The sequence below is a fragment of the Ixodes scapularis genome, unplaced genomic scaffold (genome assembly GCF_016920785.2).
Source record: "Ixodes scapularis isolate PalLabHiFi unplaced genomic scaffold, ASM1692078v2 PGA_scaffold11__112_contigs__length_91849675, whole genome shotgun sequence".
In the NCBI taxonomy this organism is placed as follows: domain Eukaryota; kingdom Metazoa; phylum Arthropoda; class Arachnida; order Ixodida; family Ixodidae; genus Ixodes; species Ixodes scapularis.
This window is the reverse complement of record NW_024609837.1, coordinates 62,622,433-62,633,379: the sequence shown is the minus strand read 5'-3', so window position 1 is coordinate 62,633,379 and position 10,947 is coordinate 62,622,433. Positions and strand designations below refer to the sequence as shown.

The 10,947-nt window shown below is 47.7% G+C and overlaps 1 non-coding gene across 1 annotated transcript; it reads left to right on the top strand.

Moving 5' to 3' along the window:
• The first annotated feature begins 334 nt into the window (after nt 1-334).
• Nucleotides 335-406, top strand: Trnap-ugg. Its single transcript has one exon. It is a non-coding gene; the product is annotated as a tRNA-Pro (tRNA).
• Nucleotides 407-10,947: the final 10,541 nt, after the last annotated feature.

The window sequence follows — 10,947 nt, the reverse complement described above, 5'->3', positions numbered from 1 at the left end:
GCCAGATAATTTTGTGTTCAAGTAAAATCGCGGTAACTTGCGGTAGCGAACACGTATGGAAGTTATATTATGCGGATCATAATAAAATCGAACTTGGGGAACTAAATACATATGATACAGCTAAAAAAACGAAGGTTTCATTCGTATACAAAAGAATCGCCCAAACCCTTCAGGCTGCAAGACATCTAGATGGAGGAAAGTGCACTGAGTTTTATTCAATGAAGCTGTGTTTGTACGGTTTGGCACTCCGCCGAATCACCTTCACAAAAAAATCAATAAAATTAGAGCTTTAGGAAAGTCAGGAAGATCAGAGCTCACGTGTTCTTACCACGCCGGCCCGTTGGTCTAGGGGTATGATTCTCGCTTTGGGTGCGAGAGGTCCCGGGTTCAAATCCCGGACGGGCCCGCGGAAGCGTTGACGCGCTTCTTTTTAAATTCATTGATATGGTGCTCATCGTGACTCCTTCAGTGTATTAATTAGAACCTCCTGAACGAAACAAAGAAGTCTAGTTGGTGCTATCTGCTCTGTCCTTGTACTTTTCGCGATGTTCAGGAGTGATTATAATTAGCATTTTTGTTGTTTCAGTGTTTTTAAACTTCGTCGAATTGGAATTTTTCCAATATTTGTTCACAGAAACTCTGTTTAATGGATGGATTTCTTGGGAAAAGCGTTACACTCGGGTGTGAGAAAGAAACCATTACACGAATTCAAAGGCACTCAATAAACATACATAAGCGAAAGCTGTCAATGCAACATTATTAAAAGATAAGTCATTGTTATTTAATCATACGTACTACTATCGCAATTAATTGTGAGATGAGAGGTGACCGGATGAAGAGGAGGAAATTACAACGTCGAAACACTTGTTTCATCTTGACAGACTTCAAGGGAGGAGAGAAAATACTTGAAACCTTTATACAGGCTGAGATGGACAACGGCCAGATGATGACCTTTAAACTGCAGGGTGTATTGGACTGAGGAGCAGACAACAAAACCGTGATTCAGATGTTTTGAGTGCACCTTGATGTTTGCTTTCGCGACGATCGTTTCTTCTGTTCGTAATGGAAGCTTGGGCGTGCTGGTAAGGCATGATGATTAAAGTTGTATCCTTTTTCGTATATCCTGTCGTGCGCTGTACGTTCTGATCGTCGTTTCTTTCGTGTATTTGGTGGATAAATGTACAGCGTTAAGATACTAGGCTGCACAGTTTCCAAACAATATACAAGATATAATAAATATTTTGCTGATTTTTGTTCACATTACTTTGCGGCAGTCAGTCTAGTGCAGAGGGAAAAGACGCAATAAGTTACAAAATACTTTGTTCAGGGAATAGCTCAGCTTTAAAACATTTTCATTCTTTTTGAACCGCTGTCGCTTTCCGAATCAAGAGTTGTACCATTTCAATTAAAACACCACAGAAGCGCATCTCGGAGGTGATACAAATCTGTTGACTTTTTCTTGAAACGTGGGCCAATATTCAATAGAATATCAATAGAAAAGCTGTAAAAAGTCATGAAAACCTGTTGACACTTTATATCCTCTGATTACTTTTTTCAACCTCTTTTCAACAAAAAACGCCAAAATTTTTTAAGGCTACGCTACGTCTACAAGGATAACACCGTAGCATATTGATTCTAGAATTAACTATGTTTATTAATATTAGATGAATAAAAGAGGAAGACGTAGGAAGACAAGGATCATGTGATTGTCTCCAACTCAATTCTATGCGGTTCATTCGCACTCATGTAATAGTACCATTATTGTCTGAGTTCAGAGTTGCTAAAGGTTTATTTGTGATTCTTGGGTTTTTACTATTCACGAATCTGATAACGTGGCCTCGAATCTGCGACGTCATGCCACGTGGTCTGCAGAGACCTGATAACCGCTACTATATAAATGCGTGTTTTCCTTGAATAAAGATTATTCATCATTTGGCTTTCGATCTACGGGTCACTACATTGGCGACGAAGGATCGAATTACGAAGGCCGTAACGGAGCGGCGAACCGGACTGACAGCAACGCAAGTTCGGGAGCAGTCAAGGATCAAGCTTAGGAGCGCCTACAATGCTGCAGTCAAGTATATTCGCAGTGGCGAAGACTTCCGAACAATAAGTGCATCAGACTACCCGATTGAATCGGATATGTCAAGGCTAGGGAAAATAGGCGAGAAAACGCAAAACTTTGACTTTTACCTCAAAAGATTCCAGCATTTCGTAACTGCAAATGACATTACTGAAACTAAGAAGTTATCAGTATTGCTGACGGTTATTGGAGGGCGCGCTTATGAAGTGCTCAAGAACTTGGTTGTTCCGGCAGTGCCAGGGGAAAAGTTGTTTCTTGAAGTTACGAACCTGCTGCAAAATCACTACGGTCCTAAGGGCTCGGTGATTGCCGCGCGATGCAAGTTTAATCCAAGAGTGCAGCGAGACCAAGAAGGCGTGGGAGACTTCACAGTGGAGTTGAAGCACATCAACCGCAGGTGTAACTTCGGTCAATTTTTACAGGAAGCTCTACGTGACAGGCTGGTTGCGGGGCTCCGAAGTAAGGACAGCCAGCGCGCGTTGTTCGCGGTGGAAACTGTCATATTTGAAGGGGCGTGCAAAATTGCCCAGGACAAGGATTTAGCCGCGACACAGACCACCTTGTTGCACGACGAAAACAAAAACTTGTCGTTGAACACCGTCGGACTGCGTAAGAAGACCAAAGAGCAAAACTACGCTAACAGGAGCACCAGCAAAGGTGACGAAATATGCGGCCGATGTGGGAAAACGCACTCATCGAGCGACTGCTGGTTCAAGAATTACAAGCGCAGGAAGTGTTCTGGCGTGGGACATTTACAGAAAATGTGTGGCAAAACTATGAAAGTAGTAAGAAACACGAACTTTGTTGAGTCATCCGATGATGACAGCAAACTTCATGTGTAGTATCGGGGAAAAATGAAATGCGAACAGAGGAGCGCGTGGCTCGCGGTACAGGCTGCGCCGCCTGGAAGTGAGCCTAGGGGCGAGGGTGCGTGGCCTACTTTGATGTGTTCACGCCCCTCCCTCTGCGCTCCCCAAGCTTCGGCAATGCGCCTCTCAGTGCGCTGAAAGCTATCACCGCCATCTTTGCTGGCTCAGTGCGTGCGGTGCAAAGAAGCTCGCCGCACTCGCCGGCAAAGATAGCCGTGACAGCTTTCAGCGCACGGAGAGGTGCACTGCTGAAGCTTGGGGAGCGCCAATCGAGGGGCGTGAACAGATCGAAGTAGGCCACGCACCCTCGCCCCTAGGTTCACTTCCAGGCGGCGCAGCCTGTACCGCGAGCCACGCGCTCCTCTGTTCGCATTTCATTTTTCCCTGATAGTACTATTGCACTAAGGTGTCAGATTCCCTAGATCGGGGTTACAATGTAACAAAGAAGACAGAAGGAAGCGATGTAACCATGTAGGTAGATACTGGAGCAGCGGTGACAGTCATTCCTGAAAGGGTGTACGCGGCAACGTTTGGTCAAGTACCTTGCGAGCCCTGCCACGCAGTTTTAAAAACGTACACGGGGGACCGGTTGCCTGTAAAAGGGAAGTGTCACCTTTCTACCGGGATCAAGCCGTGATTCTGCCAGGAATCGTGGTTAAAAATCAAGGAAAGAAACTACCAGTTTTACTGGGGCGGAAGTTGTTGGAAAGGCATCAGCTAGATTAAAACGCGCTGAATTGTGTCACGGCGGAAGATCGGGTGGAAAGAGTGCATGAGAAGTTTCCGGGCGTGTTTTAAGCGGATCATGGTGTTATCAATCACTACGAAGCAAAAATCTTGTTAAAAGATAGCAGCACGCACGTTTTTTCTAAAGCGCGCTCTGTACCGTTCGCTGTGCGAAGTGCTGTCGAAACGAAATCGAGAGAATAAATGGTGTTGTTAAGAGGGTGTCGCAAAGCGACTGGGCTACACCGTTGGTGATTGTTCACAAAAACGACAGTGACGGTTTGAGATTGCGTGGCGACTATAAGGTCACAATTATTCCGGTCTTAAAGACAGATCACTATCCTTTGCCGCGCCCCAATGACTTTTTTACAGCCATTGATGTGGGTAATGTTTTTGTGTACTAGACTTGTCATCAGCGTACTAACAGGTGTCACTGAGCCCAGAGTCCAGGCCATTCTTGACGGTAAACACTCACATGCGGCTTTACGAGTTCCAGAGGCTTCCGTTTGGTGTGGCTTGTGCCCCAGCCATTTTCCAATCTTTCATGGATGAATTTCTCAAGGGCATAACAAACATCGGGTGTTACATAGACGACGTCAATATTGCAGGTGGCGGGCGATTGCCACCGGAAGCTGGAGTTGGTGTTAAAGCGATTGAGTGAAGATAACGTAACGTTATAAAGGAAAAAAATGCAAATTCTTTGAAGACACCGTGATGTATCTAGGTCACAAAGTTTGTGGTCACGGGATTTACCCCACAGAGTTTAGGGTAAAGGCAGTAAAGGAAGCCCCGCACCTACTTGTGTCACCGAACTGAAGGCATATTTAGGAATGTTAAATTTGTATTCTAAATTCTTAAAAGACGCGTCCGCTGTGGCAGAGCAACTGTATAACCTGTAAAGAAGGTTCAAAAGTATTCCTGGACACCAGGGTGCAGTAAAGCGTTTCTGGCAACAAAAAGTCAGCTCATGAGCAGCAGTGCATTGACATACTACGATGTGCGTAAACCGATAGGCCTCATGTGCGACGCGTAAGCCTACGGGTTGGGGCAGTCATTTTTTCACGTGACACCTAAGGGTGACGAACGACCTGTCACATTCGCATCGCGAACGCTTACGAGCGCTGAAAAGAACTACGCTCATCGCAAGCGGGAAGCGCTATCTCTCATTTTTATGCTGAAAAAGTTCGGCCGATTTTCGTATAGACGCGATTTAGTCCTCTACACAGAACACCAGCCACTTCTGGGAATCTTGGGTCCTGGCAAACCAATCCCACCAATGGCGGCGGCCAAAGAGCAGAGGTGGGCGTTAGTTCTTGCAGCGTATCGTTATAAGCTGATATACCTTAAGGGGCGAAACGTCGAAGTGGCTAATGCGCGGTCAAGGCTTCCAAGAGCTGTCTCTGGGGCCGAAGCGTCGGCCGAGTGTCTTTCAGTGTTTTGCTATACACCCCTTACGGCCGCAGACGTAGCGAAAGCAACAAAATCAGAACTAACATTGACTAAGGTGGTGGATTTCACGCTAAATGGGTGGCCAGGCCAGGTTTCTGATCCTGAGCTACAGTTTTATTTGGTCCGTCGAAATGAGCTTTCCCTAGAACTGGGCTGTTTAACATGGGGAACGAGAGTCGTTGTGCCAAAAAGGCAACAGAAATTTGTCTTGGCACAGCTCCACGAGGATCACCCATGCACCAGCCGGATGAAAATGCTGGCACGGAGCTACGTCTGGTGGTTGGTCATGCATAAAAACGTAGAAGAGTGTGCACAGCAGTGTGCTATTTGCCAGGCAGTACGACCCGCGTTACAACCTGTAGCGCTGCATCCTTGGACGTACCCAGCGGGGTGTTGGCAAAGAGCTCATGTCGATCTCGCATCAAAGGGATCGAACTCTTTCATGGTACTCGTGGACTGGTTTTCAAAAGGGGTTGAGGTGTGGGCATTGAGTACTACCACAGCGGCCAAGACAATCTAAAAGCTAAGGAGCGCATTTGCTGCGTAGGGATTGACAGAGGAACTCGTAAGCGGTAACGGGCTGCTATTCGTTTCACAAAAGTTTGCTGAGTTCCTGGCTGTTAACAAGGTTAAACACACCAGGACGCTACCATACCACCCGGCCTCGAATGGAGCTGCCGAAAGGCCTCGATAGCTACTCGCTAAGTTACCAAAACACACCTAACAGCGTCACGGGAAAAACACCGGCTGAGTTGTTTTTGAAGCGGCAGCCGCGTGTAAAACTAACCCTACTAAAACCTAACTTTGTTGCTGACATACGAGAGAAACAGGTCACGGTGAAAGAACAACGATATTTTTCAAGGGGGCCGATGGCTATTCTGCGGTTGATAACTTGGTTTTTGTCAAAACGGTGAGGGGAGAAGAAATGTCTTGGAATGACGGAGTTGTTGAGCAAAATGTTAGCCCATGGCGTACTTAGTAAGGGTTGGTGATCAGGTCAGGTTTACGCATGCCGAACAGATTCGCGCTAGTTCTGATGGTATCTCGAACCCTGAAAGTGCAGTGCCTAACTGTGCAAGACCCGTCGAGAACACTGCAATGGAGACTTCTCAGGTGTCACTGATGGTGGCAGTTTCATCCCAGGGCGAGCGAAGTGACAATGAGGGCAATACCCCAACCGGAACCCCGCCGACTGCAAAAGTCGCGTCGCATTTGCCAACGCCGAGCATCCAGTCAGACGCTCCAACGGACAGTGTTGTGCAAAGGAGCGAACGTTAACGTCGGACACCTGAGCGTTTTGTGTCCGAAAATTTGCGCAAGTGATGGGTTGGGAATTGTAGGGGAGGAATGTGATAACGTGGCCTCGAATCAGCGATGTCGTGTCACGTGGTCTGCAGAGACCTGATAACAGCTACTATATGAATGCGTGTTTCCCTTGAATAAAGATTATTCATCGTTTGGCTTCCAATCTATGAGTCACTACAACGAAAAGCTCGTATTCGTCATTTTTCGGTTTTCGCCTACTGTGATGAAGCCGGTTCGGGTGCTTATTCACAAAATTTATTGAAATAACCAAAGCAAACAACAGGGAATTTTTGTTATAGTTTACCTTATAACCGGATAGTGGTTGGAGTGAAGATAGTCCTTACACACTACAGAAAACATGCGCCTGAATAACGTTACTCTTACTTAATGAAAGTATGTAATTGGTACCAACACTCTAATACAACCTCCCAACCAGGGTTCTTCCCACGCTGGGCGGCATTGGCTTTGCCGCCCACTGCTCCGACTGGCCGCCCACTGCTCCGACTGGCCGCTCACCGCTCCGACTGGCCGCCCACCGCTCCGACTGACCGCCCACCGCTCCAACTGACCGCCCGCCACTAATTTTTTTTTTATGCCGCGGGATGACAATGCAATTTTGCCTGCGCACATGGCTGCAGACCGTCGCCTTCGTAGTCGGCAGGTCCGCGCACCGCCACGTTATCGTTCGCTATCGCATCGCTGAGTGCCGCCACTGGCACACTGCTTCAAACAAAGAGCGCGGACGCTAGGCGTGTTTCTTTTTCTTTCTTTTTCTTTCTCTATCTCAGCGGCGCGCCGCCGGCAGTGCAAAAAGGGAGGGGGGTGGGGGATGGCAATAAACAGACGCGACGAACCCCCCCGGGTAATGTCCACCCCTCCGGAATTCCTGGGGACAACCCTGCTCCCAAGCCCCAAGGTAAGTAAGGCCGCCTCGTGTTCCCTGAAGCAAAACGCCGGCCTATCGATCCCAAGTTGGCGGCTTTGAATACCGGCCTAGGTGCCCGCAATCTGGCGGTAGCTTACCGTGGAGAAGGTGCCGAGTAACCGATATTTGGGCTGCACGTCAAGAAATCTCCAGGTGGTCCAATTATTTCCGACTCTTTCGCTGGAGCTTGCGAACTACCGCGGGTTGGGTTGTCACGAAAATATACAACCCAACTTTGAATCTTTGTTCAAAATTAAGTAAACAATTACTGGAACGTTGTGATATTTTTTTTCACGTTACTTCCTTCAACTTCAGTTAGCAATAATAAAAGCCTACGAATTGAAGTAGAGGTATTCTATGAGTGTTCATTGATTATGGTTTTCGGTCGCCGATGATGTTGGGCAGTAGTGGCCGCTGAAATCTCGAGTCAATCATGTTGCTGCCTTTCTTTTGCGAAGACGCCGCACTGGGCTGCAATACCTTCTCGAATTACAAATCGGACGGAAGTCCGATGTTCAAGGGCGGACGAACCTCGCGCATAACGTCGTAGTTACCCAATGCCTCAATGGGCACACTCGCAAAGGTCTGCGCGTAATCAAAAGCAACAGTGCCCAATAAACACGCGGAAAACGACGACTGAAATAGGACAGGACTACCTGTCCTGTGTCAGTATTTTTGGTCCCCGCGTTCATTCGGCGCTGGTTTCTTTAAAAATGAACCAGCTGGCCCAGACCAGCACTTTTCTACCGCATGAATCATCGTTTACACGCAAGTAACACGTTTTCACCGCCAGCCGAAATTGGATCGCCGAACAAAGGCCGTGCCGTTCATATTCGGTGTCGTGTGAAGTGTCCTCGCGGCTCTGTCCTCTCCCAGAATAAATGAGCACTACAACCTCTCAGTGCTTCGGCAGTGCGACGGGTTTCTTTCTATACACCGTTTCACTTTACGTCCGACCACAGCTGACAGTAGGATCCCCCGGAGTCAATCAAGCAGCATGAAAAGTGCTTCGTCAGGACACTATTTTTTTTGCATGTGAGGGGGGGGGGGGGGGGGGGCGAAGCAAGGAAAGAAACCGGACACACTCAGGCCAAGACTATTTTGTTATATCCGTCACGCGCTTGTCTCCTTTGAGCCCCACGCTGCCGCTTCCGATGGACGTCTTTTTCTTTGCTGCTCTGTCACCACATGACTCCCCTCACGAGATAAGGGGTCGCTTCAACGAACAGTTTTGTGTTGAAGTCGTGGAGGAAAAGTCGATGGGCAGCTGGAAGTTGCCTGCCTCGATGAGCGCTGTATTTCGGCGTCTTAACACAATGTTGAGTTTGCCTCATGGTAGGCCGCTTTGAGGCGGTCCGTGGCAGCCACTTCCGTTAATCTTGATGGTAAAATTTTTCTCATTTCTCGTATGGACAAGATGTGGTCCAGTGCAGGGTGGCTGAAGAGAGCGTCGTACCGCATCTGTCCTGAGAAAATCATGTGTTGTTTCACGAAGGTATTCGATGATGAATGGTTTGGTTGTAGTTTTTGCCAGGGTGGGTATTGGCCTGACCTCTCTAAAGATATTCTGCAGTCTCTCGACTTATGTCTAGTTCTAGGGAGGTATTGCTGTAAGGTGCAAGGAGGTTGCCCACTCGGCCTGCAAACAAAGTGAAGTGCCATAGACGAGTTGGCCTGGGGCAACAAGCTAGGTCTTCTTTGACAGCCGCACGAAGACCAAGAATAATGAAAGGAAGGAGTTCTAACCAACGAGTTGTATCTTGGTAAGCCATATTAGAAGCTTTCAGCTTACGGTGAAACCTTTTAACAAGTCCATTGGCTTGCAGGTGACAGGCAGTTGTCCGTATGTGTGTGGTTTCTAGTAGCTTACAGAGGCATGTGAAAATGGCCGATTCGTCCCCTGCCCGTGACGACCTTTATAGGTGTTCCGACCAGGAGCCGGAAATAATAGAGATGCTCCTTTGGTGATGTACATGGGGCAACCACAAATGTCTGCTCTCACCGGCTAAAACAATCTCGCGCAGAAATGACGCGTTGTCCACCAGTCGGTGCTGGCTCGTAGTTTCGCTTATAATATAGTACGGGTCCAGAATCACAGTCTCAGCCTTTCCAACAGAGACCTCTACGCTCCATGATTGGTGACGTCCTTCTTTCCCTTCGCCTTGTCTCTGGAGCTCTCTTTGACAAAGTGGAAGGAGAGGAGGGCTTTGTGTGAGGAGCGTGTATCTCTATTTTAACCCAAAAAAGCTATATACCCGCTGTTCCCTTGAGATGATCAGCCTGGACGAACAAGGAGTCTTCTTCTTGAAGCGAGCACTTCGATGCTACGCGATCTAAACAAGACATAGAGCTCCGAAGTCACTGAAAGAATGCGCGACATTTTCTCCGCGACACTAGAATGCTCTAAAGAAGCAACGTGTAAAAGGGAGTCGTAAGTATTGGATGATTATTTTCAGTCTGGATCGGGAGCCCCCAAACCCGGGCCCGCGGAGCTCTTCCGATGGGCCAGTGGCTGGCTGCGGTCCTTCCAACGAAGTCGGGCCCGAGGCCCGCTTCCAGCAGGGCCTCAGCTACCGGCGCAATAAACGTCGCCGCAACGCGCACCGAGTAAACGAAGACGCCAGAAAAAACGAGAGAAAACTGCCCATGGAAACGTCTGTCCTCTCGTCAAGTTATTCGTTAGACACCGACATCGCCAGCATCAGCAGTCTTCACATTATATATTTGTTTTTAATTTTTTCTTCAACTTTCATAATCGTAAATAAATGCTTATCACTAAATATTTATTTGTTTTTCCTTATTTATATTTGTTTGTTTATTTGCCGGCCCTTGAGACAGCAACAGATCACCGATCCGGCCCCTTAGCCAAATGTGATTGGATACCCCTTGTCTACACTCTAAAAAATGCCTGCGCGTCTACTTACCCGCAAAACACTCAAAGAGCCAATCTCTGCGACCTACGAGATCAGCTCAGCGAATGTTGAGGCGAAACATCCGTTTAGAGCTAAAAATGAAGTGTGCGCTGTGGCATTACGCAATGCAAAGCGTCATGCTCGCATTGAGTAATGCCACAGCGCAGACTTCATGTTGAGGTCTAAACAGATGTTCCGCCTCATTTTTCGCTCAGCTAATTTCATAGATCGCAGAGATGGGCTCTTCGAGTGTTTTGCGGGTAAGTAGACGCGCAGGCATTTCTTAGAGTGTAGCTTTCCTACACTGCTGACACCGAGACCGCAGGAAAATTCTTGGTAGACGACTTTTGTAACTCCGACAAGATGTGACGCTTCCGAATGTAATTTCCTCCTTGGTTTATAATTCGCTTGCGGAGTACGATAACTTCTTCTGCGGCCCGAGCCAGAAACCGATTCACTCGTCTCCTGATATTCCACCGGTTCCACGAATTCGAACGGGGTATGACCGTACAAGGCGAAGCGCCGTGTCGTTGATATTATCTCTGGAACTATAGAGGGCACGTGTGGAAGATTTCTAGGTGAGTTTACAATACCTTGCAAATCTATACGTCATCGGACGGTTCATAATAATGCGGATGCTTGCGCAAGTTGGTCATTCATGCTTGGATGGAACAGCGC